This window comes from Euprymna scolopes, chromosome 16, assembly GCF_053919585.1.
Source record: "Euprymna scolopes isolate OS-2025 chromosome 16, ASM5391958v1, whole genome shotgun sequence".
NCBI lineage: Eukaryota > Metazoa > Mollusca > Cephalopoda > Sepiida > Sepiolidae > Euprymna > Euprymna scolopes.
Genome location: NC_136497.1, coordinates 72,620,443 through 72,645,033, shown reverse-complemented (window position 1 = coordinate 72,645,033; position 24,591 = coordinate 72,620,443). Strand labels below are relative to the sequence as shown.

The following is a 24,591-nucleotide window of genomic DNA, read 5'->3' as shown; positions in this document are numbered from 1 at the left end:
TAGATACATATATATACACATATATATATAGATACATATATATACACATATATATAGATACATATATATACACATATATATAGATACATATATATACACACATACATATATATAGATACATATATACACACATACATATATATAGATACATATATACACACATGCATATATATATATAGATATATATATACATATACATATATATATAGATACATATATACATATACATATATATATAGATACATATATACATATACATATATATATAGATACATATATACACAGATATACATATATACACATACATATATATATAGTTACATATATACACAGATATACATATATACACATACATACATATATATATATATATATATATATAGTTACATATATACACAGATATACATATATACACATACATACATATATATATATATATATATAGTTACATATATACACAGATATACATATATACACATACATACATATATATAGTTACATATATATACATATAGATATTATATATATACATGTATATAGATATATATATATAGATATATATACACACATGTATATAGATATAAACATACATATATATATACACACATGTATATAGATATAAACATACATATATATATATATACACACACAATCATATATATAACTATATATACATGCATATATATATATAGAGAGAGAGATAAATATATATACACATATATATAGGTAGATATAAATATTATATATACACATATATATATATGTATGTATATATAAATATTATAGATATACATATATATATATATGCACATATAGATATTATAGATATATATACACATACATATAGATATATATACACACATTCATATATATAACTATATATACATGCATATAGGAAGATATATATGCACATACATATATATAGATATATATATGCACATATAGATATATATACACATACATAGAAATATTATATATATACACACATATAGATAGATATTATATATATATATATATATATATATATATATTTATATATTACATACACACACAAGCACATGTGTGGTTTGTTGTAGTGTATAGCATAATGCATAGCGTCGCGATCTATATTACCACCTATGACAATTTCAAGTCCTGATAGTTTGTTTTGTTCTGTTCTGCATAAAGAACGCAGGAAACGGCATGAACCCACAAATTTCCTTGAGGTGAATTGTTACTTGCAACTAAAGTTATATAATTAATTTTTAAGTTAATTTTTTTTAATTCCCCAACAGGAGTTCATATGTATTTTTTTTCTTTGCATAAGCGTTTAGCATATGTTTTTCTCCCAACCCTTAGAGAAGAAATCATGAGGGTCATTTTTTTTGTCCCATTTAGAGTGTTCCACTTTCAAAGGGGTGAACCCCACCCTCTCTCTTTACATTAAAATATAACTTTGCATATCACGTCCGTGGATGCGGCACAAAATCAGATCACACAAAACGCGGATGTATGTTTACACATGATGTCACCATGCCTTTTCAGACTTCACCCAAAAGCATCACCATTGTCGGAAATCTGAATCCCCAGTATCATTTTTACCTTTTTCGTAAAAGTCCAAGTGGCCAGTCGGTATTTGAGAGTCTTAGAGTTGATTACAGGATTAAGAAAACACTTTCACGTTATCAGAAAGTGGTCGATGTGTTTCACCTGGAGGAGCCGGGACGTCTTCGTGCTGTCTGTACATCAGTATAACCTACAGCACATACCAGGACTCGGGCAACCAGCACTCACAGACAGACAGAGAGGCAGGCAGACACACACACGCACAAATATCAAATACCACTCAATATTTACATAGTGAAGAAAATACAAAGAACAATGTTTTAATTATTTATTCAGTGAAACACACACACATATGTTCGTTTATATATATATATATATATATATATATATATATATATGTGTGTGTGTGATTTGTGTGCATTTTACATATATGTATGTAGGAATATACACATGTGCGTATACAGATCCACATATCTATGTGTATGTGCATATATATGCGTGCCTATATATGCATATTATATATATATATATACACGCTCTCATATATATGCATTGAAAGACTGTGGATCCCCACTGTAAGCGTTTTTGCGCGTGAAATTTTTGAGCAAGTGTTACGCAATATCCAACCACACCTCTCCTGAGTCGGCATTCTTGAATACCCGTGACAAGTGGAAGTTCAGGATGACTGGAAACAATACCGATATAAGTGGAGAGCAAATACAGCGCTTAGAATTCCCAAATGGTCACCCATCTGGTACTAGTCAGACTAAACGTTGCTTAACTTCGGTGATCTGCCTAAGACATGTCTCAACGTGATTACGCTGTATCTCTCTCTCTCATTCTCTCTCTCTCTATATATATATATATACATATATCCACACACGCGCATACATATACACAATGTGCATATGTATAAACACACACACACACACATATATACACACATATGTGCATATATATAAACACACACATATATATATATATATATACACACACACACACATACATATATGATGATGATTGCAACGTCGTGTCAGACGAGTGCCACTTCCTCAGACACTTAAAGTCCAGTAGCCCCAAAATGACTTCCCTCGCCACAGGACAATTTTTATAGACAAATGCTTGAGTGAGTATCTATACACAGGTGATGTTCAGAGTCTTAGCTTTGTACGACAGCTAAGTCTCTTTCTCGGTTCAAAATGTTGAGATCCAGCAAGAGCAAGATAGCCAGCAACAAGTTAAACTGCAGACCAACTTAATGCGGGTACTGGTCTCCCGCTTTATGGTGTATTTAATCAGAGATTTGCTTCTCCTAGAAAGGTTGCCTTCACCACGGCTTACGGGAGCCCTCTCCACCCCAGCACACACATACATACACACAAACACACACGGTGCTAGTTGGCCGTTGACTCTGAAAAAGGATACACATATATATATATATATATATATATATATATATATATATATATAGAGAGAGAGAGAGAGAGAGAGAAATTGTAAGGAGTTTACACGAATCAACCAACGTTTTACCGTTTTCATGTCTCGTCAGAATTCCAAGTCAATGTCGCCAAAGATTTACTTGGAGTTCTGAGTCAACATGAAAATGTTAAAACCTTGATCGATCCGCGTAGACTCCTTCCAAGGTTTATTTAATTTTATTTATATAACACAGGGGTATTGAGCACTTTGAAGAAATGCTGGTTTTTAGTTCATATTAACGATATGCCTATTTTCATCCGACTGTTTCGATTTATAAAATATTTGGACAAGCAAGTTCGTCAAGCTAATAATCGAAGCTCACCTCTTGTTTTTTATTCGACGTGCGGACGTTCTAACCGTTAGATCATCAGCACAAACCAGGTGAGATAAAACTTATTCTTTATATCAAATAATAGCATCTACCGAGTGTGCTCTATTCGTTTTAGAAAGCGATTGGCAATATCGATAATGGGAGCTGGCGATTTCATTTACCACTTTGTTTTAATTTTCTCATCACTTTGTTTTTCCTGAGGATGGCGCATTCTACCAGATGCAAAACATTCTCCCATTAGTTTAGTTACTCCAACCGAGAGATCTTTTTAAGATTCTAATCGCCCCTTTTAAGTGCTATTGTTTGTATTTCTTTTGCACTTGGTTCACCGGGTATATTCGCCAGATAGTTTTTGAAATTATTTTATATTAGCCCGGTTGTTCCTATAATGACTGGAATGATCGATACCTTAAGATTTGTCAGTGTGTGTGTGTGTGTGTGTGTGTGTGTGTGTGTGTGTGTGTGTGTGTAACTTTATTCTGTTTTGTATACACATAGAAAAATATATACACATACACATGTAGATGAACTGACTTAGGTGTTGTTTTTTTATTCAATATTTTATGCGTTAGAAAAAACTAAAAACAAGTATTTAAGAACAGAATTAAATTCTAAACATATTTATGTTATAAAATTAACAAAAGCAAAACCAATTGAAAAATATTTTTAATAAGAATTTAATTTTTAATTCGTGAGATTTTGATTTTTTTTTTTTTTTTTTAATCAAAACAGATTTTACTGTATTTTTATTTAATTTTTATTATTATTATTATTAACTTTACTGGAAAAATAAATTGTTGGTAAAAAAATTTGAGCTAAACATAAAATACGTTTTTAATTGAAAAAAAAAAAAAAAAAAAAACTTAATGAATATGCTGAAAACTTGAGATTATAATTTTGACTGACCAAAATGTAGCACGAATGAGTGTTTCTTTAATTGTCTACACCCCCCCCCCGAGGTAATTTTTTAACACAAGTGTCCAGCTCACTCAAAATTGAGGCACTCTGGGTTGGAACAAAAAAATGTTAAAAATTGCCTCAGTCTAGAAGGATTTCTCTTTCATTGATCGAGAACAGAAAAGATGAATTCTTTAAATAGAATGGTTAATATACTCTCCTCCTAGCCAAAATGCCAAAAAGGATGTTATTGTTATTCACACTTGCATTATTTTTCTTGTTAGATCAAATGCAAATGGTAAGGTCCGGTTGATTCTACAATCATTTCGTTTCATCTACATTTTAATTTCACAAGACCAAGCAAGGACATTAATATATCAGCTGTAATGGTTTACTTGTGTCATTTTTTTTTTTTTTTTTTTTTTTTTTTTTACATGGAGTTCACCACTTATCAAGGCTTAATGGCCACTCAGGGATAAGGGTTATTGTGTGTACAGTAATCAAAGGGATAGTGTAGCAATAATATTGGAGAATTGGTAAGGTGTCATTACGTAGGGGGGGGCGCTTCATTAGGAATTTGTTTGTGTTGGACTTGAAGACATCCAGGTTGAAGTCGGGAGGGAAACAGGCAAGCGGAACAGAGTTCCACAGGCGTGCAGTTCTAAGAAAGAATCTTTGTTCATGGTATCTACGTTTTGATTTAGGCACAGATAGGGAGTGGGGAAAATTATTGACGGTGGTTTCAGCTAGTCGGGTGGTTTTTGAGAAAGATTGGCGGGGGGGGGCCAGAGAATGGAGCTCAGACGAGCACCTGCCATGGAAGTAACGATAGAACAATGACAGGCTCGCTACGTCTCTTCTGTGGGAAAGAAGTTGCAAGGTTTTTTTTAATATAGATCGATAGATTATAGTGATAAGTGTTTCAGTGTGAACAGGTATGGTATAATAAATTATGGGGTTTATCTATTTTATTTTTACGATTTTATTTTATACTTATCCATTATTCCATAAACTAGTTTATATATATATATATATATATATATATATATATACATACTAGCAAAAGTACTCGTCTGGGTTCAAAAACAGCCTACAGAAAATGGACTCTGATTTATGAAAGTATGATAGGTTATGAAAAGGAAGGGTTGTAATGATATAGCTTCGAATTTGGGGGTATCAAAACCAAAGCAAAATATGGTGAAAGTAAAAATAAAATAGATAAACCCCATAATTTATTATACCATACCTGTTCACACTGAAACACTTATCACAATATTCTGTGGATCTATATTCAAAAAAACCTTGTTAAACTTTGTGACATATTTCAATTCTATGGAGGTCAGGTGCGAACGAACACCCCATAATTTTATTATACCATATTTCTTCAAACTGAAACATAATTATCAAAGTATATTTACGCAGATAGATATGAAAAGTCTTTAAAGTTTGTGCCTATTTCCATTCTATGGAGGCCAGGCGCGAACGCAGACTCCCCAATTTTATTATACCATCCCTATTTAAGTTAAAACATACTTATCAAAGTATTATTATGTACATCTATATCAAAAACACTTGTAAACGTTTTTTTTTTAATTTTTTATTTCCATACTTTGTGGACCATGCGCGAACGCAGACCCCACAATTTTAATGAACCACTGTTCTGCCAGATCAAACATACTCATTCCTTTGTCTCGATACATCTATCTTTATATGTAAACAGTTTTCTATAATAGTCAACCACATAGGAGCCTATTCGTGACCAGACACATACACGCACAGACATTCAGCTTTATATATATATATATATATATATATATATATATATATATATATATATATATATACTCACACACACACACCATGGATAATTATATTAAAAAAAAATATATATGTCGCTCTCCATTTGGAGGTACCAAATTGATTAACGGGAAAATTATTCTCAACTCGTATTTGGGTAACAATGCACTTTTGTATAAATAATTGAATTGATTTCAAAAAGTATCGTAAACAAAAACAAATAAATGCACAATTATATACAGGAACATTGTCTGTGTGTATGAGTTCATTCCCTATGGACTCCTAAATGGATGGGCTCAATCTTTTTTTTTTTTTTTTTTCCGAAATTTCACACAAATGTACTTTATGAGCCTGGCAGTGCTTTGAGATATCTTTTTTTTATCGGAATGTCTTCGATAAGTATCGATAATCGAAAAAATCCGATGAAAGAAAGAGCAGGCGATTTGGATCAAAGTTAACACCTTACAAAGCCTAATATTATTAGTGCATTTCAGATGTTTTATTACCGCACAAGCAGAAAGGCCCGTCATGTTTTCTACAATGTATTGCGGACTAAGTTACTATGGAGAGGATTGAAAAATGGGCGATTTTACCACTTTCGATGACAATAAAATATGGAAAGGTGAAACATTTGTTGATCCTTATTTAGTCCCCCAGATAACAAATATATATATATGTGTGTGTGTGTGTGTGTGTGTGTGTGTGTGTGTGTGTGTGTGTGTGTGTATATATGTATCACGCTGCTTTGTTTACACTCTTGTTTACCTCAGTAAATTAGATCCATGGGCTGGGAATAAATAAAGAGTTGTTCGTACAAATTCATCATTTTCTAACCGTGCAGCTACTCAGTCAGTGTATTTAAAAAAAAAAAAAACACGTGCGTTATGTGGTCACTCTCTTGGAGGCACGGTTTCGAATCCTGTACAAGTTTTATTATCCACGTTCTGATTTTGTTTATTTATTCACAGCCCCGTCGACGAAATCGGCCGTTTATTATCGATACAAACATGAGTGTCATCAAAAAGAAAATAGCGGCGTGACGCGTGAAAATGCATTTCAATGTTAATGTATATTAAACAAAGCCGATAGCCGTTAGTCGCGTGCTCTCGCGTAATGAATGAATGCATGAATGTAGGATTGACATGCAATTCTTAAAGATAAACTAAAATGACCGAAAAATGGGCTGAAATGACTTAAATAAATAAAAAGTAAATGACTTAGAATGACTTTAATGAACTTAAGGATGAATTGAATGACCTTAAGAATGACTTTAATGCTTAAAAAAAATAAATGGAATCCTTCAAAAACAACTTGAATGATCTGGAAAATGATTTGAATGACTTTGAGACTGACTGGTTGTAAAGTGGGTGATCATTTTATATTAAATTAATACAGAAAAGTGATCCCCCACTTTATATCACAAAGTTACAAACATAAGTATAGCATGTAGTAAGAGCAGATACTACACTTTGATCTTTGTCAAAAGGCCAAGAAAGGGGTATTTATTTGCTCCCCCACCGAGCAAATTAGGCACAAGGCCGATTTTTAATGTGAGGAATGAAGGGGAAAAACTCCACGGGAAGTAGGGGAGCTGGACAGATACTACACTTTGATCTTGACCAAAAAGTTAAGAACAGCATCTATTAACAACAGACCTTTGATCTTAACCAAAAAGGCCAAGCACAAAAGTGTTACGGACAGCCGACAGACCGACCGACGGACCGACCGACCGATGGACCGACTTATAGACATGACTTGCACGCGACTAAAAATGACCTGTTTGGTGACTTCTAGAACTCTAGTTAAATTGTTGGAATCTACAAAAGTGTTTGCAAATCCAGTTAAATATTTTTTAATAGAAAAAATCCGCATTTATTTTTTATCTTTTTGGCTCTCCATCCCTCTCTACATGTTTTTAGTACTAGCACTGTGGTGATATCGCCTCATGTTTATAATCTTTCATATATACTGTACATACCATGAGAGAGGGTGAAGATGATAGATATAAACCTAGAGAAAAATCACTTTGAGAGTCATTGGATAATTCCACCTAATTAGAACAGTTAAAACTGAAAGATATTTTTCCAAACAAAACAATCCCTAAACTGAAGAATATTTTAGCGTATATTTTATGTGACTTTTGCATTTGTCGTCTTCAAGTCCAATGTAAACAAGTTCTTATTGAACCGCCCTGATAAATAATCTAATTATACCAAATTTCTACCACAAACGCTTACTACGCTACTGTACCAATGACTACAATACACACATTAACCCTTATCCTCGCGTGGCTTCTAAGCCCTAATATGTGGTAACCCCTTTTGTAAATAATAATAATAACAATTCAAGCCATTATCTCCGCACAAGTAGAAAGGCCCCGCATATAAAATCAACAGTAAGTTATTTGATATCACGGAGCTTGGGCGTTCGAAATGAACGTTTCTGTTTTGAGCACAATTGACCCGTGAAAAAAAGCCTTAAGGAGACAAACGTTGATTAACTCAACTCAATAATAGCAGTAGCAATTTATCCTCACTTTTCATATTTCTTAACGAAAAGTACATTCTTATGCTCTTGTGCCAGACATGATTCCATAGAAAATAAAAATGTATACAACGGACAGTGCCGTTCGCTTTTTATTATCAGTGACAATATTATAAATCAGCATGTTTCGGCCGATGTAACCTAGTTCGACGAGACCTAGTTTCCGAGTTCGGCAACTCGCACCGGAAAGAAGGTCAGAGGTTACACCGACCGAAAATGAGAATAACATCTCTAAGATGAGAACGGAAGTCCGAATAATCTAAATTTATCGATCGTCATCTAATATATATATATATATATATATATATATATATATAACAAAACAGTAACTTTTCGAAAACTTATTAATTACCAAAATAATAAACAAAAATTAATTAAACGTAATAAGTTTATTATAACTGTTGGGAAAAGTAGCACGTAGCAGTTATTCAAGAAGAAGAGGAAGAGGAAATACTTCATATCTGCAAATTACATAATGTGTTTAGTATTGTCATTAGAAGAATTATTACAAAAGTCTTTTTCGCTTATCTTGGTATTCGTAAAAAGGCGATCGTTTTCTAAAAAAGAGGAGGTGGGCAGTGAGGTATCCGTTCGTTCATGTATTTCGGCATATTGCTCCTAAACAATAAATCGCTCAGTATTTCGAACACCGCTACAAGGCAATAGGGTTGATAATGTGAGCTATATTTAGTTTAATTCAATTGTACGTAAGTGGAGAGAACGGGAAAAGGAAAGCCATTTGTAAAAATTCAGATACCTTCGTTCTTTTTTTGTTTTGTTTTTTTTTATTGAAAGTTTAACATTACCTAGTAGGTATGAATTAATAAATGCTCCCCATGTTTTTTTGTTTGTTTGTTTTTTAAGAGTTTTAGGAGAGGAGGGGGGAATAATATGAACACAACTTTCGATTTGAAAATTCAGATATTTCAGATTTACATGAAATTTGGTCCATAGTCAACAGAAATCAAGATTCCATTAATTTCAATTTCTTAAGTAAAGTTTAGACATTTTTGCAAATCAAAATCATGTAATGGATTTTTATATCAATTGGAATAAATTTTCTACACATAAGGTTTAGTATCATTATATTTTAATTTTAATCCTTGTAAAAATTGCTACAAACATGTTTTGTTTAGAGAATTAATTTTATCCGTCCCATGGCAAGTATTCTCTTAATAATAATAATAAGATATAACTTAACATGTATGGGTATTTTCCGCCTCAATGTAACTTTGATAATTACGCATTGTTTATATATATATATATATATATATATATATATATATATATATATATATTCACTATTTATCGAATATTTTTAAACGAAATATATACAACAGAGAAATTAAACAACAAAAAAAAATCTGCTAAAATTATTATTGAATTATGGAATTAAATCCACCGGATTACATTTTGGTTTCTGCGTAAAAAAAAAAAATAGTTGAGAAAAATTTATTTCAACTTTCTCAAATTTTAAAGAAATTTGCAAACATTTAAACTTTTTGATAGAAAGCTCTTTCTGATTTTAAAATTCTCCAAATTAAAAAAAGATCGAATGTTTTCGAACCTGTTTGGGTCCAATAATTTTATAAATACAAATGAGAACAACATTATCTTAGTAAAATTAGTTTTAGTTTTAATGTCGTTTAACAATTTAGTGATAAAATAACAGTGTAATAATTTTTTTAAAATAACAAATAATGACTAAAAAGGTGGGGGCGAAACACAAAAAAAGATCCAGTCAAAGCCAGATAATGTACCAGGGTTGTGGATTCGGAAGTATAAGACCTGACCCTTTGGATTCCGAAAATTCCGATTTCGACTCCTAGAATTTAAAAATATTTAAGTTCGGCTTTTAATTCTGCAAATATCTACAGTTTGCTCGGAGATTAAGCATTTATACAAGTCCGACTCTGAATCCTTCAAAAACATCTGACCCCGGCTGCTAAAATTTAGTACGTATAACGAGTAAAATAAAATATATAGCGATTTATGGAAATCGCTCTAGACAAAGCATGAAGCCACTTGATGTAAGGAGCGCCCAAAAATAGAATTTCAAGGACAATAAGTTGCCAACGATATATGTCAGAAGGAAAATATTCCGACCCAGAAAACAGCAATTCCCCCCTCTTTGTCAGAAAAATATCTCATGGAATGTGAGAACTGAAAGGGAAGCAAGACTTACGTAATTTAATTAAATAATGAAGAAATATCTATATTTATGCTATATAGTTAATTTAAAGTGATGCTTCCTCAAAAGGTGATGTGGATTTGACTTGATTAAAAAAAAAATAACGTTTTTTTTTTTTTAATTATTTATATTATTCCAGTATTTTATCTACAAATATATATAAGTTCGATATTTGTACTTATTTTATGTTATTTTCTTAGTTATTGAAGCCCCCCCCCCCCAATGAATTTACATTCACTTTTTTGGCGGGCCTGAACGAGAATCACGCCCCCTCCCGCCTATAATTTTAAGCGGTATTCTACAGTTGGTATTTTTACGACCTAACCCAGCGTAGTATAAACACCCACAACTCTCCCATGTTAAGAACGGCTTTCGGAATGAACACCGAAAACTATATTATGTATTAAAACATACAATAAAAATTGTAGGGGTGAGCGTGATTCTCGTTCAGGTCCGCTAATTTTTTCCCCCGAAATTTCTTTCAAATAAATATCGGCTGCTATATCTCTTGTAAGTAATGTAAAAATGAAACTAAAAACTAAATCATATAATTCTCTCATCCAAATATTTCTATATCGCCCATATATATATATATATATATATATATATATATATATAGTGTGTGTGTGTGTGTGCGTTTTATTTTTTTATTACCGTTTTGGTTACATAGGTTTCAGATGTTGGACCATGTTTACGATCCAACAGCTTTGTCAGACCTTACAGAAGTGGTTGTTAGTATTAGGAAGAAGTGTTTTAGAAGAAATATGAAAGAAAAAAAAGTGGGGGGCGGATATCGATAATATTTCAGTTTTGAATATATATATATTTCTGGTCAAATATCCTGTGTCAATACAAATCGGCGTGATTTGTATTTTTTAAACATAATCTGTTAATTAATGACTTATTTAATATAGTAAATTAAACAGTAAAATGCAATTAATACATTTAACTTTCAAAATCTTAATTACAATTATTAATAAAAATACATCGCGAATTCCATCTTTGCCTATTAGAAATAATTAAAGAAAATGACAAAATGAAAGGTTGAGGCGGTGCAAGTGGGGTGGGGGTTGTAACCGAAAAAAGATAAATAAACGTTAACATTTCTGGGGAAACACCGGTCATATACGGCACTAGTGTATGCGCGCGCGAGTCGTTCAGTTCTTCAGTGTGGCAAGTGCTTTTTTGCTTAAAATCGAAACCCGACCCTGTATGCTGTTGCCCTCACTGCGTTGTGACGGAAATTTTAATCCTAGATATACTTTTACGTTTGCATTATTGACTGCCGGCAATGCTCGATTTTTTTGTGTGTGAAAAGCTGCGACTCTCGCTAAGCGACCAAAAAAAAAAAAAGGGGGGGGTGTATTCTTCTATCCAAGAGCAACACAAGTTCGGGCCAAATTATTATATATGTGTGTGTATTGGAGCCCTTTCTTTTTCAAGCAATGGATGCCTCTTGTAAGGTTTCTTTTACAAATATTTTTATAGTGGAGCAAGAGTTGCACAATCACTAACCAACCACACTTCTTAAGTCCAATGGCAAGAAGTCCAGAACGATTGGAAACTATGCCGATATGGCGAATCTAGAGTTGCCTTTCTTCAAGACTAGTTGCACAAACCAAGGATTAATATTCTAATCTGCCCCCACTATCTAATCCATAGCTGGATTGGGGGGGGGGGTATGGATTCATACCTTTCCCAAGGTTATTTGTGAAAGTACGGCAATTATTCCGGCAACTGACATGAAAGAAGAATTCAAAGAACGCTTCCACTTTTTTTTTTTTTTTTTTTTTTTTTTTTTTCTTCAATTTAAATTTAATTTTAATTTTTAAAAGATTTATTTTGTTTCGCTGGATACAGGTTTTTAAAAACGGTTATTGTCTTTTTTGGTGCCATTTTAGCGACTCTGTGTCTTTTTCTCCCATCTGCAATGTTAATGTGTTCTGTCATTTGGTCGTAAGTAAATGCGTTTGTCTCCAAAATAGATGGAGGATGATGTGGGGAAGTGGGTAAAGTAATTCACTTATATATATATATATATATATATATATATATATATATAAAGGAGGAGTTAAGTTGTTCCAAGTCGGCAACAGGAGGTGGCAGGAGTAGTGGCTGGTGAGGGTGGGGGGTGGAAGGAGTCGCGCAACATCAAACATAATTACCGACAGTTTTACTTTTAAAGAGAGGAGACAAAATAAAACAAGAATTCTTCTTTTCTCTTTTTCATCTTTTTCCGTGATCATTGTGTACTGCCGTCGTGGTTGTCACGGTGTCGTCGTCACCGTCATCATCTTTGCGAATAAAAATTAAATAGATAAAATAATTTGAAGTGAGAGAGGAGGAGAAAAGAGTGTGAGGAGTAGTCAGAGGCGGAAGAGAGAGAAAGAGAACGTGGTTTCCAAAAAAAAAAAATATAAAATAAAAGTGGGGGGGGGGGTATTCAAAAGTTTCCCCCTCCTCTTTTTTCAAAATAGATCCGCCCATATTGAAATTTATCTACTTCCTCTCCTTTTTTTTTTCCTGTTATTATTAATATTATTGTTATCATTTGTTCATATTAGTTTTGTTGCTATTTTGTCAAATTCTCCTTTTCTTTTTTTTTTATTTTTAATTCCGTCTTCCTTTTCCCATAGACTTTCCTAAAAGCTTATTTGATTGGAGTATTCGTCAAATATATGAAAAAAAAAAAAAAACAACACAAAAACAAAATACGCACAACTATAATCATATGCGAATAACACAGTTTAAGACATCGAAAGAGAGGGGTGTGAAATAAAGCGAGAGAGAGGTATATACAGAGATAGAGGGGGGAGTAAAATAAAAATACTCTTCTTAAAATATTCCGAAGCAGGGAGAACCGAGAGAGGGGGGGGGGATAATTTTTATCTATAATATTCACTGCGCGCGTGCGCGCACTTATACGCATATATTTATTCCATTATTATTATTTCGTGTTATCATCATCATCATCATTAATAATAATATTTATCAACTTTTGAAAAAGAAGTTGAGAGACCATATTGCTAGGCTCGGATGCGTCATTTCATTTTTGTTGAGATATTTCTCAAACTTGAATTATCGAAGGAGTGCTAAAGCGTAGCTTGATTTTACTGGGTTTAAAATCGCCACACAGAAATTGAAATCACAAAGAAAAAAAAAACGCACTTTAAAAAGAAGATATATATATTTATAAGCATATAATATATATAGCTAATTGTTTTGTATATATTTTAGTGTTAGCCAAACGACTTACTATTTTTTTGTAATTGTATTTTTTTGTATGTTTTTTTTTCTGTCATTTTAGACTTTGAAGTGCCCCCCCCTTATTCAGTCTTATGTGTTTTTACGTGTATTTTTCCCCTCTGTGAGTTTTAACATACGGATAAATTATACACGCGCGTATCATTTCGTTTACCTTTTCTTATTTGAAGGGGCCAAAACGTTTATTCACTCACAACAAATAGTAAAAACTAATTGAATGTTTTACTTAACGAATTAGTGAGAACCGTAAAAGACCATTTTAATCGCAATTCTTAGCGTTTACAGTCACCTTCCCGGGCGTATACGGTTCATGTAAATCTTATAAAATTGTGTGTGTGTGATAAAAAAGAAAAAAAAATGGATTTTCAAGTCGACCTACAACTTTCACACGCTCGTAAAAAAAAACAAAGCAGCTAGCAAAAAACAACTGTTGCTTTAAATTTAAAACAGATCAAATTTAAATCAAAGACAATTTGTAAAAAAAAAAAATACCTTTACGTACGATCTAATACTGTACGGTAATTCAAATTACATACCTTCGTACGTACTGGCATAATTACTTCCAATTCATGCCGTTTAGCGTATACAGCTTGACATTTACGCGTTTTCAGTTATAAGAATATTTTGTGTGTGTGTGTGTATTAGTAATATTACTAGTATTATTTTTAATCTTTTCGTTAACTTGGTTGGTTCAATTTCTAACCAATACAGAACGCTTCGTGTACTAGAGTGTGTCGGAGATACCAACCGGAATATCCTTTTTTCGTGTTTAGTCAGCGACCCGGACAAGTGCGTGTGTGCGCTCATTCCAATGTTTGTCTCTACAAGTCGGTTATTTGACGAGGGTTTTACAATTAAATTTTAAAGTCATCTAAAAAAAAAAAAAATATTGATGCTTACAGTTGAAAAAGAGTAAGGGCGTGTTATTGTTTTAAATACTGTCGGAAAAAAAAAACAAGATTTTATTTAAAAATAAATCGAACAAAGGAAAAAAAAAAAAAAAACGCCAAAACAGAATCGTTGGGGTATTAATTCATCTTTACGCATTGAATGAAGTTAAAAATATATATATACACGCACACACGCACGAGGATAAGGGAATAATCGGAAAAAGAACTTAAATCCAAATGAGTAACCCTGACTGGATTTCGTCATTAAAAAAACTATAAGGAGTTGAAATCGACTATATTTTTAATTTAAGAAAAAAATATAACTTAAAAAATATATTAAAAAAAAAAAAATTAAAGACAGCTGTTTGTATTATTCATATTGAACGGTTAGTATATTTCTTTTTCTTTATCTCATTTAACGATGTTTTTCATTCTACCTGGGGAAATAACATATTATTTTAATCTTCATAAGTGTGCTGGATTTTTTTTCGTGTTTGTGCAGTTTACCAACCGTGCTATTGTTTTAAAGTTAATCTTTTTTAAGGTTAAATAAAATATTGTGTGGTATCGTTTGTTTATTAAATCGTTAGATGAAAGTACAAAATAGAGGGAAGGGGCTTGTGTAACTATCTCCCATGACAATGATCGCTTTCTAAATAATGTCATATTTCAGCATGATTCGTAAACTGCACAGGTATTTTTTGTTTGTTTTTTTTTTTAATTTAATTTTTTTGCCATTTCTTTGAAAAAAAAAAAAAAGAAGTTTTTTTTGCACTTATGTTACCGCGCCGAAGTAATAACGTTATTATTTAGAAAGCTATTTTTAACATATTGACGGTGTTTTGTGACCCTTTCCTGTGCTATCATATAATTTAATAAACAAAAATGTCGTAAAAATTGAATTGAACTCGAAAATACTGCTTAAAAATAGCGCGGTAGCATACGTTGCATAAGAACCCAAATTATTTCAAATAAAACCCGCTAATGTAAAAAGAAAAAAAGTTAATATAAAATATCCGTTTTATACTGTTCAGTTTTAATACTAAATCATTTATTCATAATCAACTCTGAGACGAGTGTAATCAAAAAATGACTAAGTTCTCTTGTCATCCAACGTCATATCTTGTCATTGTCATATGTAATAACTGATCTCGTAAAAGACCCGTTAAGTGCTTATATTCGTATTTCACTTTTTCATTAAAATGTTACTCTTTGCTCCCCCCCTCCCCTCACGATGCCAACAAAGAAATGAGATTCTAGTTTCGCTTTCTTTCAAACGATTACACGGAAACAATCTGGAAATAGCAGGAATTGTTTGTTTGTTTGTTTTTAATTACAAACTTTGATTTATGTTAGTATATATAAATGTAATGAAAAATAATCATTGCCACCACATAGCGTAAGACAGAACGAAAAACCATTTTTTAATTTTCATTATTTCTAAAATAACCGCCATTTGAGAAAGAGCAAAAAAAAAGTGGTTACCCGTTCTTTTACGCTATATGATCAAGAAGTTTTCTGATTAGGAAATTGACCATTTAGCTTTATATTTGAACCTTCAACTTTCAAGCCTATAAGATTTTAATTTTTATTTATGTTAAAAAATATTCCAGTTATTTTGGTGACGTTGTCGAGTAATTGTACAAAAAAAAAAAAAAATAGAATCTATTTATTTTTCCGTGGGAGTGGGTGAAAAAATATAGCTTTTTTTCTAACAGTAAAAAAAAATCATAATTATAACTGAGTTTGACCTTATTTTACGCTTTCTTTATTTTATTTATTTATTTATTTATTTTTTGTAGCAGAACTTATACAGTGTGGCAAGTGTGTGTCTTTTATATTATCTTAGAGTTCGTTTAAAACTGATTTAAGCTTCCAAATAGGGGTTGTTTTACAGATTTTAGAATACGAAACGCACACACACACACACACACACACACACAAGAAAACGTTTTTAAAAAAAATATGCCGTGATAAATACAGTGAAATAGACAGAGGCAAGCTAATGAAGCTACTGGATACTGGGCCAAAGCAAAAAGAGGGAATACTAAATGAAAAGAAAAGGAGTAATTTTATAGAATCGCTCCCGTCTACAATCGGGTGGTTTTATTAGTTTTTCGAATGCTTTAAGCATAACATTTCGTTTTTAATAAACCAAAATACGTAGGAAAAAAATGCCCGGTTTGAAGAGACAAGAGGAGTCAGTTTCCTTTTTTTCTTTTCTTTTTTTTTTTTTTTTAATGCGGCAAAAAAGTGCCTTTTTATTATTTTTTTTTTTTTCGAAGAATAATTCTGTGTGAAAGAAATAATTCTATATAACAAAATGAATTATATACCTTTTAAAATATTGCATTTTGTTCTATGTGTCAAATTGTTATAATTCTTGGGATATTTAAGACTTGTTTTAAAAAGAAAGTGTTTTTGTTTTTTTTTATGCGAAAATTGGTTAGTTTTGTTTAAAGGACATTTATAAACAATATTTAACTTTATCTTCAAACTAAAAAAGAAATTCAAAATCTAGGAATTAAGTTGGTGCAAAAATGTTTTTAACGTTCAATTATAAAAACAAAACAAAAAAACAGCATTTTTTCACCAACCTAATATTTTCAAATCAACAGTTGAAAGGCTCCCAAATTACTTTCAAGTTTTTAACGAAAACCACGTAAACACAAAGTCCATTTCTTTCAACGATTGCCTTGTTTACTTCATCGTCCTTTTGGTCTAGTTTGAATTGAAGTTTTACAGCAAAAATCAAGTCTTTTATTTATTTTTTGTGCTCTTGAACTAAAAAGGAACATGTTTGCACGCAACCCTGTTGCACCAAAGAACATATTACTGTTTTATTTGTTTTTTAGCATAAATTTCATTGTTTATATATATATATATGTGTGTGTGTGTGTGTGTGCACGTGAATTTCCGAATAAAAATAAATTTGCGGTATTTGACGAATTCTACTGCTTTTGGGAGCTATGGATTAAAGTATAATCTAGTACATGCTTTTTTCGGAAAAAAAGTGTGTGCGTGGGGTGGGGTCTGAGAAGGGAGTATGTTGCGTTATCGCCTTGTAGACGCTCATCCGTGTCGGAATGTTGATGGGATGTATGTACTATTTAATTTAACAATTTTTATTTTATTTATTTATTATTATTATTTTTTAATTCAAAAGGTTGATTCCCACTGTAAATTGGCCCTGTCCCCTGTAGTATGTGCTTTCTCCTCGGTTTGAAGAGAACTCTTTCTAACCTGATTATTATTATTATTATTATTATTATTATTATTTGAGCTCTCGATTCAGTGCCCCTGGTTTTGGAGAGACGGATTTTCTCGAAAATTAAATATATATATATATATATATATATATATATATATATATATATATATATATATATATATATATATATAGTGCTAATGCAGAGAGTGAGTGGAGTGACTGATCCGATCCGGATCCGCGCTATTTTTTAAATCGTATTTCCACGTTTAATTAAATTTTTATGTTTTTTTTATTATTCAATTGTAAGGTTAAAGTACAGATTAGGTACAAAACACCCTCCCCTCCCCATGTTAAGAATGGCTTTGTAAATAATAACGTTATTTCAGCACGGATTACTCTCTGCATGAGTACCAAAAATATATCTTGTCTCTCTTTTCTGGGGGAGGGAGGAGCCAAGTAAATAAGAACTCTGTTGTGAGTTGATTAGTTGTGTACGGTGTCAACTCTTTACGCTTTTTTTTTTCTTTTTCTTTATAGTACACTCGAGTAAACACCGAATTTTTAGATTTCAAATATATATATATATATATATATATATATATATATATATATATATATATATATATAAACTTTGAATAGGTGTTATATAAAACCTATTCAAAGTTTAGAGGAGCGTCCATTCTCCGCGTTGATAGGACCTTCCTTATAAAATGACCCTTGTTACCCTCCCCATTTACAAATTACGAAAAGAAAATGACCAATGGGAATGGAACCTATTTACTAAGGTGACGAAACTCACCCCACCTTAAAAAGTTAAACGGACGACGTCCGCATTCGGACTATTCTCCCTTTTAAGCCTTTATTTTCACAACGTTTTGACCACTGTAAGCTCCGACCTTCGGGTGTATATTGTCGAACTCTGCAATCTGCATGCAGTTTCGAACGGAACACACGGAGGTAGAATGCTCTTGTTCCCTCAGCCATGACCAGGTAGAAATCCTAAATAATTTGTAATTGTATTCTAACCCGATCGCACGATCGATGAGGATTGAACCTTCGAACACCAGACGAGTGTCATTCACAACTGAATTTTTACCAAGTACTTAATCCGTTACGTCCTGGATTCTTAAGCAACTATATATATTTTTTTTAATCTGCATTAGACTTGGACGACTGTGCAGTAGTCTGTTAGGAAGCAGACTCGTGGTATCTTGTTCCATTCGTGGTATTTTCTATGAAAGATTTTATCCATGGAAGTTCTGTTTCGCACAAAAGAATTTTAAAATGCCTCGGTGTGTAAGGATGTCTTCTCTTACGGAAGATGGATTATATTTTGCACTTTTATCGTAGTTGGATGATCCTGTGAGTATCATGCCCACTGTTGAACGTACACCTCTTGAAACGCAAAAATGAAAGTATGTGTCTATTGGGGGAGGGGGTAGGAGTCTGAGGAAAGAATGCAGTAGTGTACTCTTCTTCTGTTTGTCATTTCGACACTGCACGTGGACCACGGTCTTCCCACACCTCCCTTCAAGACATTTGTTATGGTAGGTGGGGGTCCATTCAGATTGGTATTGATGACAATGGAAATTTCGAGGAAAGATTTTTTTTTTTTTTTTTTTTTTTGTAATTATTACTATTTCCGACATAGATTGTTTTATTAATAAGATATACAAGCATTTTACAAATTCTGGCCAAAGTCGCTATATTTTTTTTTTTTTCTTTAGTCACGGGAAGTAAGGTCCGTAACTTTAACATGTGTTAAAAGAAAGTGCTTACTTTGCTCAGAGAACTCATATTTACGACAACTAAAAATGCATTGCTGTTTAACGCAAATACGTCACAAATAAGAAAATTGATCAAAATATTTTTCGACTAATTTCCCAACTGTTTCAATAAATTTTGTTGGTATTTGTAATGATTAGCTTTTTTTTTTTCTTTTTTTTTTTTAAACGTACAAAAGTACCACGGCCTTCCCCTCCTCTTGTTAAGAATGAGTTTCTGAAACATTTAGAAACCGATTTTTAACATTAGAAAGTTGGAGGGAGGGGGTTATTAAGTATTTTAGGTAGTCACCTTTTTTTTCTTTTACTTTTTTTCTTTTTTTTTTTTCTTTTTTTTTTTTTTTCATCAAGTAGGCTTAGTTTGTATCCCCGAATTCTCCAAGAAATAGGCAACCGTTTCGTAATTGCTTCTCCGACAATCTTGCTTCCCATTCCATCATTGTTGACCGCACCTGCGTCTTACTCTTTTACTCTGCTGTATTATTTGGAGTGAGGGGGGGGGAGACACTGTGCCTTTCTTCACCTTCTCCTTCTCCCTTTTACTATCCTCCTCCTTTCATCACTAGGAGTTCTCACACCAGTCATTTCTCGCTGACAAAAAAACTTAAAAATAAATAAAAATAATAATAATAATAAATAGAAACAAACAAACAAAATACGCCGGTTTTCTCTGGATATTGAGTGAACCAAATCTCTCGCAATTTCTTTTCCATTCCATCATTGTGATAATCTCGGCTTTGTGTTCTCGCCTCGGCCGTTTACCATTGATTTCTCGCTCATGTCAGCCGTTCTTTTAATTTAGAACCTCCGATGCCTCACCAGGATTCCAGCAGCACTCTCCGTGTTTTTATAGTGAAGGTCTGGATGGTGCTTTTCATGTTGAAGTCTTTCCATCCTATTCGACACTTCATGGCCATTTTCTGTGCTACTAACCGGTGTTGGATTTATTGTTTTCATTGCGGGGGGGGGGGCAAACTATGGAGTTTTTAAATTCCTTTGTTATATATACTAAATTCCTTCTAGCCAGGCATTATTGCTACCGAGACATAAGGGGTAAAAGAATCCTGAGATGGGTGTGTATTATAAGATGCTTGTTCACATTACATTTAACTTCCCGGTTGTTAATACAGTCGAGGAAACAGCGAAAAAAGAGAGAATTCCAAATGCAAGCTCTCTGAGGGCGTGGGGTACTATTAGAGTAGAAAGTTTCCGCCATCTTGGGAGCTCTAGATTGAAAAGGTGGGATTTTGCTGCTAATTGGGTTTATCAGAAGTATTTATGTTGAGGGGTACAAATGCAGTAAGTTCATCTGAGCATATTCCGCGGAAGTATTTGAAAAACAAACACTGGGATGCAACAGTGTGACGATGTGACAGGGGTTGGAACCTGGTAGATAGCACGAGTTGTATTAGCTCGAAATTTTTTTTTTCTCAACATGTCCACTAGGGAGTGGTTGGTACACTAGCCCAGATGTGGTAACAATACTCTATGCATAAATACGCTCGTAAAATATGCATAAATATGATGTTAATTAATGCAGAATTCTTATTTATTATAAACAGCATTACCGTAGGTAACGTAACGTTCAATTCCTTAAAAAAAAAAAAAAAAAAAAAACTGAAAATAATTGAGACATGTGCATATATGAGTATGATATTTTTTAACAGTTCACGTCTAAGTAAAAAAAAAAAAATACTAGAGCTGAAATCAAAACAAAAACCTAAAGACGAGTCAGGTACGATAATCATTAGGCCAGCTTGACACTATATTTAAAAAGTGTTTTAAACCTACTTATTTTTTTTCATAAGGAATTTGTGATGCGAATCATTCACGTATTCTTGAAACTTTGACCACTTAACAGACCTATTTTCTGAACGAAAACAGATTAATAAGTATTCCACAAGTCTGAATATCCGATATACAAATTTCAAGTCTGTATATCAAAAATTGGCTTCTCGGCCTTCGGGCCGGGATCAAAGTGTAGTATATGTTCTGCAGATGCTGCACTTAAGATAATTTGTACCAGTCAATGGAGGAGAAACCCTCTATACTGGGACAATTATTATTTTTGGTAACCAGAGTGCCCCCTTTTTGCCTACTTTTAGGGTAGCTGGTCTTTACCCCACATTAAAAACGGCCTTGTGCCTAATTTGCTTTGGTGGGGAAGCAAATAAATACAATATAGGTTGAGAAGTGTCCACACACACAGACTAGCAGGTTTTGTAGCCCGGTAGACGAACTTCACTTTTTTTTCTTTTTTTTTTTTTTTTTTTTTTTTTTGCAACAGATTTCACAGTATGTTATTATTGTTGGCTCACAAGGAACTTTCACACAGGTCATCAAAGATGTTCCCTGGAAGCTGAGTGACAAGTCTCCCCAGATTTCAGTATTCTCCACTTCTTTCGATAACATTTGCAAATAAATTTGCGTTATTGCAACAGCTGCTTATCATTGATTTCTCGCTGGCAGCGGCCATTGGTGGTAGTTGTTGCTGTTGTTGTTGTTATTGGTCTTAACATCTATCGCACTTATGGCTTTGTAGATCATTGTGTTATATTCGTCGTAACAATAAAGAAAACGTTTTTGTTTTCATATACCGACCCAGATATCACCTCTTTCTCTCTCCCTGTCTTTCTCCCTCTTTCTCTTTTTCCCCCTTTCTCTCTCTGCATATTTATCACAACCTGTTCGTATTCCTATTAGTTTCTATTTACATGTTTCCCCACGAGACCAAAGTTAGGCACAAGGTCGGTTCCAATGTGATGTATTTCCAGTATCTCAATGATTAAATATGGTTTAATAGAAAACTCTCCATTATCTGTGCATGCCTGTGTGTTTATCTACTCGGATTCACTTATCTCCCTACGAGATTGATTTTTTTTTTTTGTGATATTAGAGTAAGTGGTATCAAGCTGTACTAAAAATGATACTTTGGTGATAAAAATATCTGTATGTTCCGTCGATACTCCTTCTCTAATGAGGATGCTTCAAACGACAAGCAATAAACTTATTCTCTCTCTTAAGGGAATTAATAATACTTGGGACGTTCCGAGAACGAACAGATACTACAATTTGATCCTAGATTGAAGACCGGATAAAAATGTAATCTGTATCTCGCTGAATATTATTCCAGTCCTCTCACCCTCTCTGTCTGTCTGTCTGTCTCTCTCTCTCTCTCTCTCTCTCTTTCTCTCTCTTTCTCTGTCTCGTTCTCTCTCTCTCTCTCTCGTTCTGTCTGTCTCTCTCTCTGTCTCGTTCTGTCTCTCTCTCTGTCTCGTTCTGTCTCTCTCGTTCTGTCTCTCTCTCTCTGTCTCGTTCTGTCTCTCTCTCTCTGTCTCGTTCTGTCTCTCATCTCTCTGTCTCGTTCTGTCTCTCATCTCTCTGTCTCGTTCTGTCTCTCATCTCTCTGTCTCGTTCTGTCTCTCATCTCTCTGTCTCGTTCTGTCTCTCATCTCTCTGTCTCGTTCTGTCTCTCATCTCTCTGTCTCGTTCTGTCTCTCATCTCTCTGTCTCGTTCTGTCTCTCATCTCTCTGTCTCGTTCTGTCTCTCATCTCTCTGTCTCGTTCTGTCTCTCATCTCTCTGTCTCGTTCTGTCTCTCATCTCTCTCTGTCTCGTTCTGTCTCTCTCTCTGTCTCGTTCTGTCTCTCTCTCTCTGTCTCGTTCTGTCTCTCTCTCTCTCTGTCTCGTTCTGTCTCTCATCTCTCTGTCTCGTTCTGTCTCTCATCTCTCTGTCTCGTTCTGTCTCTCATCTCTCTGTCTCGTTCTGTCTCTCATCTCTCTGTCTCGTTCTGTCTCTCATCTCTCTGTCTCGTTCTGTCTCTCATCTCTCTGTCTCGTTCTGTCTCTCATCTCTCTGTCTCGTTCTGTCTCTCTCTCTCTCTGTCTCGTTCTGTCTCTGTCTCGTTCTGTCTCTCTCTCTCTCTCTCTGTCTCGTTCTGTCTCTCTCTCTCTCTCTGTCTCGTTCTGTCTCTCTCTCTCTCTCTCTCTCTCTCTCTGTCTCGTTCTGTCTCTCTCTCTCTCTCTCTCTCTCTGTCTCGTTCTGTCTCTCTCTCTCTGTCTCGTTCTGTCTCTCTCTCTCTCTCTCTCTGTCTCGTTCTGTCTCTCTCTCTCTCTCTCTGTCTCGTTCTCTCTCTGTCTCGTTCTGTCTCTCTCTCTCTGTCTCGTTCTGTCTCTCTCTCTCTGTCTCGTTCTGTCTCTCTCTGTCTCGTTTTGTCTCTCTCTCTGTCTCGTTTTGTCTGTCTCGCTTTCTCATAGTATGATATCAGTATTATATCAAGTGTGATCATGCGGTCAATAATGACTGTTTCACAAATCTATTTATTGCGTTAACTATTATAACATAGCTATTACGTTGGTGCAAACATAATGTCGTTTATATATAAAAAAAAACGACATTATTTTAGCACCAACCTAATATGTCGGTTTTATTTGGTAAAATTAAATGAATCCTTCGCTCTCACGTTTGGGCATCAGCAAAATTCAAAAGAATGGCATGGTATTAAAAGAAAACCTATGAAAGAACTGCATACCTTCGATTTGTATCATTGAATCGACTTATTCTCAACAAAAGATTCGCAATCATATTTTGCAATACAAAAAGGATTTAACTTCAAAAAAAAAAGTTTCTTCTACAAATTTCGTTTCCTGATTTACACC

At 33.4% G+C, this 24,591-nt stretch overlaps 1 protein-coding gene and 1 long non-coding RNA gene across 4 annotated transcripts in view; one reads left to right on the top strand and one right to left on the bottom strand.

Annotated features, from left to right (window-relative positions):
- LOC145296012 (uncharacterized) overlaps positions 1–14,700 on the bottom strand; it is a 116,010-nt gene extending 101,310 nt beyond the window's left edge. Inside the window, exon 1 of the long non-coding RNA XR_013869940.1 lies at positions 14,585–14,700. This is a non-coding gene — a long non-coding RNA (uncharacterized LOC145296012). The remainder of the gene's footprint in view (positions 1–14,584) is intronic.
- LOC145296011 (uncharacterized) overlaps positions 1–24,591 on the top strand; it is a 476,859-nt gene that overhangs the window by 88,176 nt on the left and 364,092 nt on the right. For 2 of the 3 annotated variants that reach the window (XM_080142027.1, XM_080142028.1), the window contains exon 1: positions 13,333–15,324. The exons of the other annotated variant lie outside the window; for it this stretch is intronic. The gene's annotated coding sequence lies outside the window, so the exon portion shown is untranslated. Of the gene's footprint in view, positions 1–13,332; positions 15,325–24,591 lie in introns of those variants that run through there. 3 annotated transcript variants of the gene reach the window in all.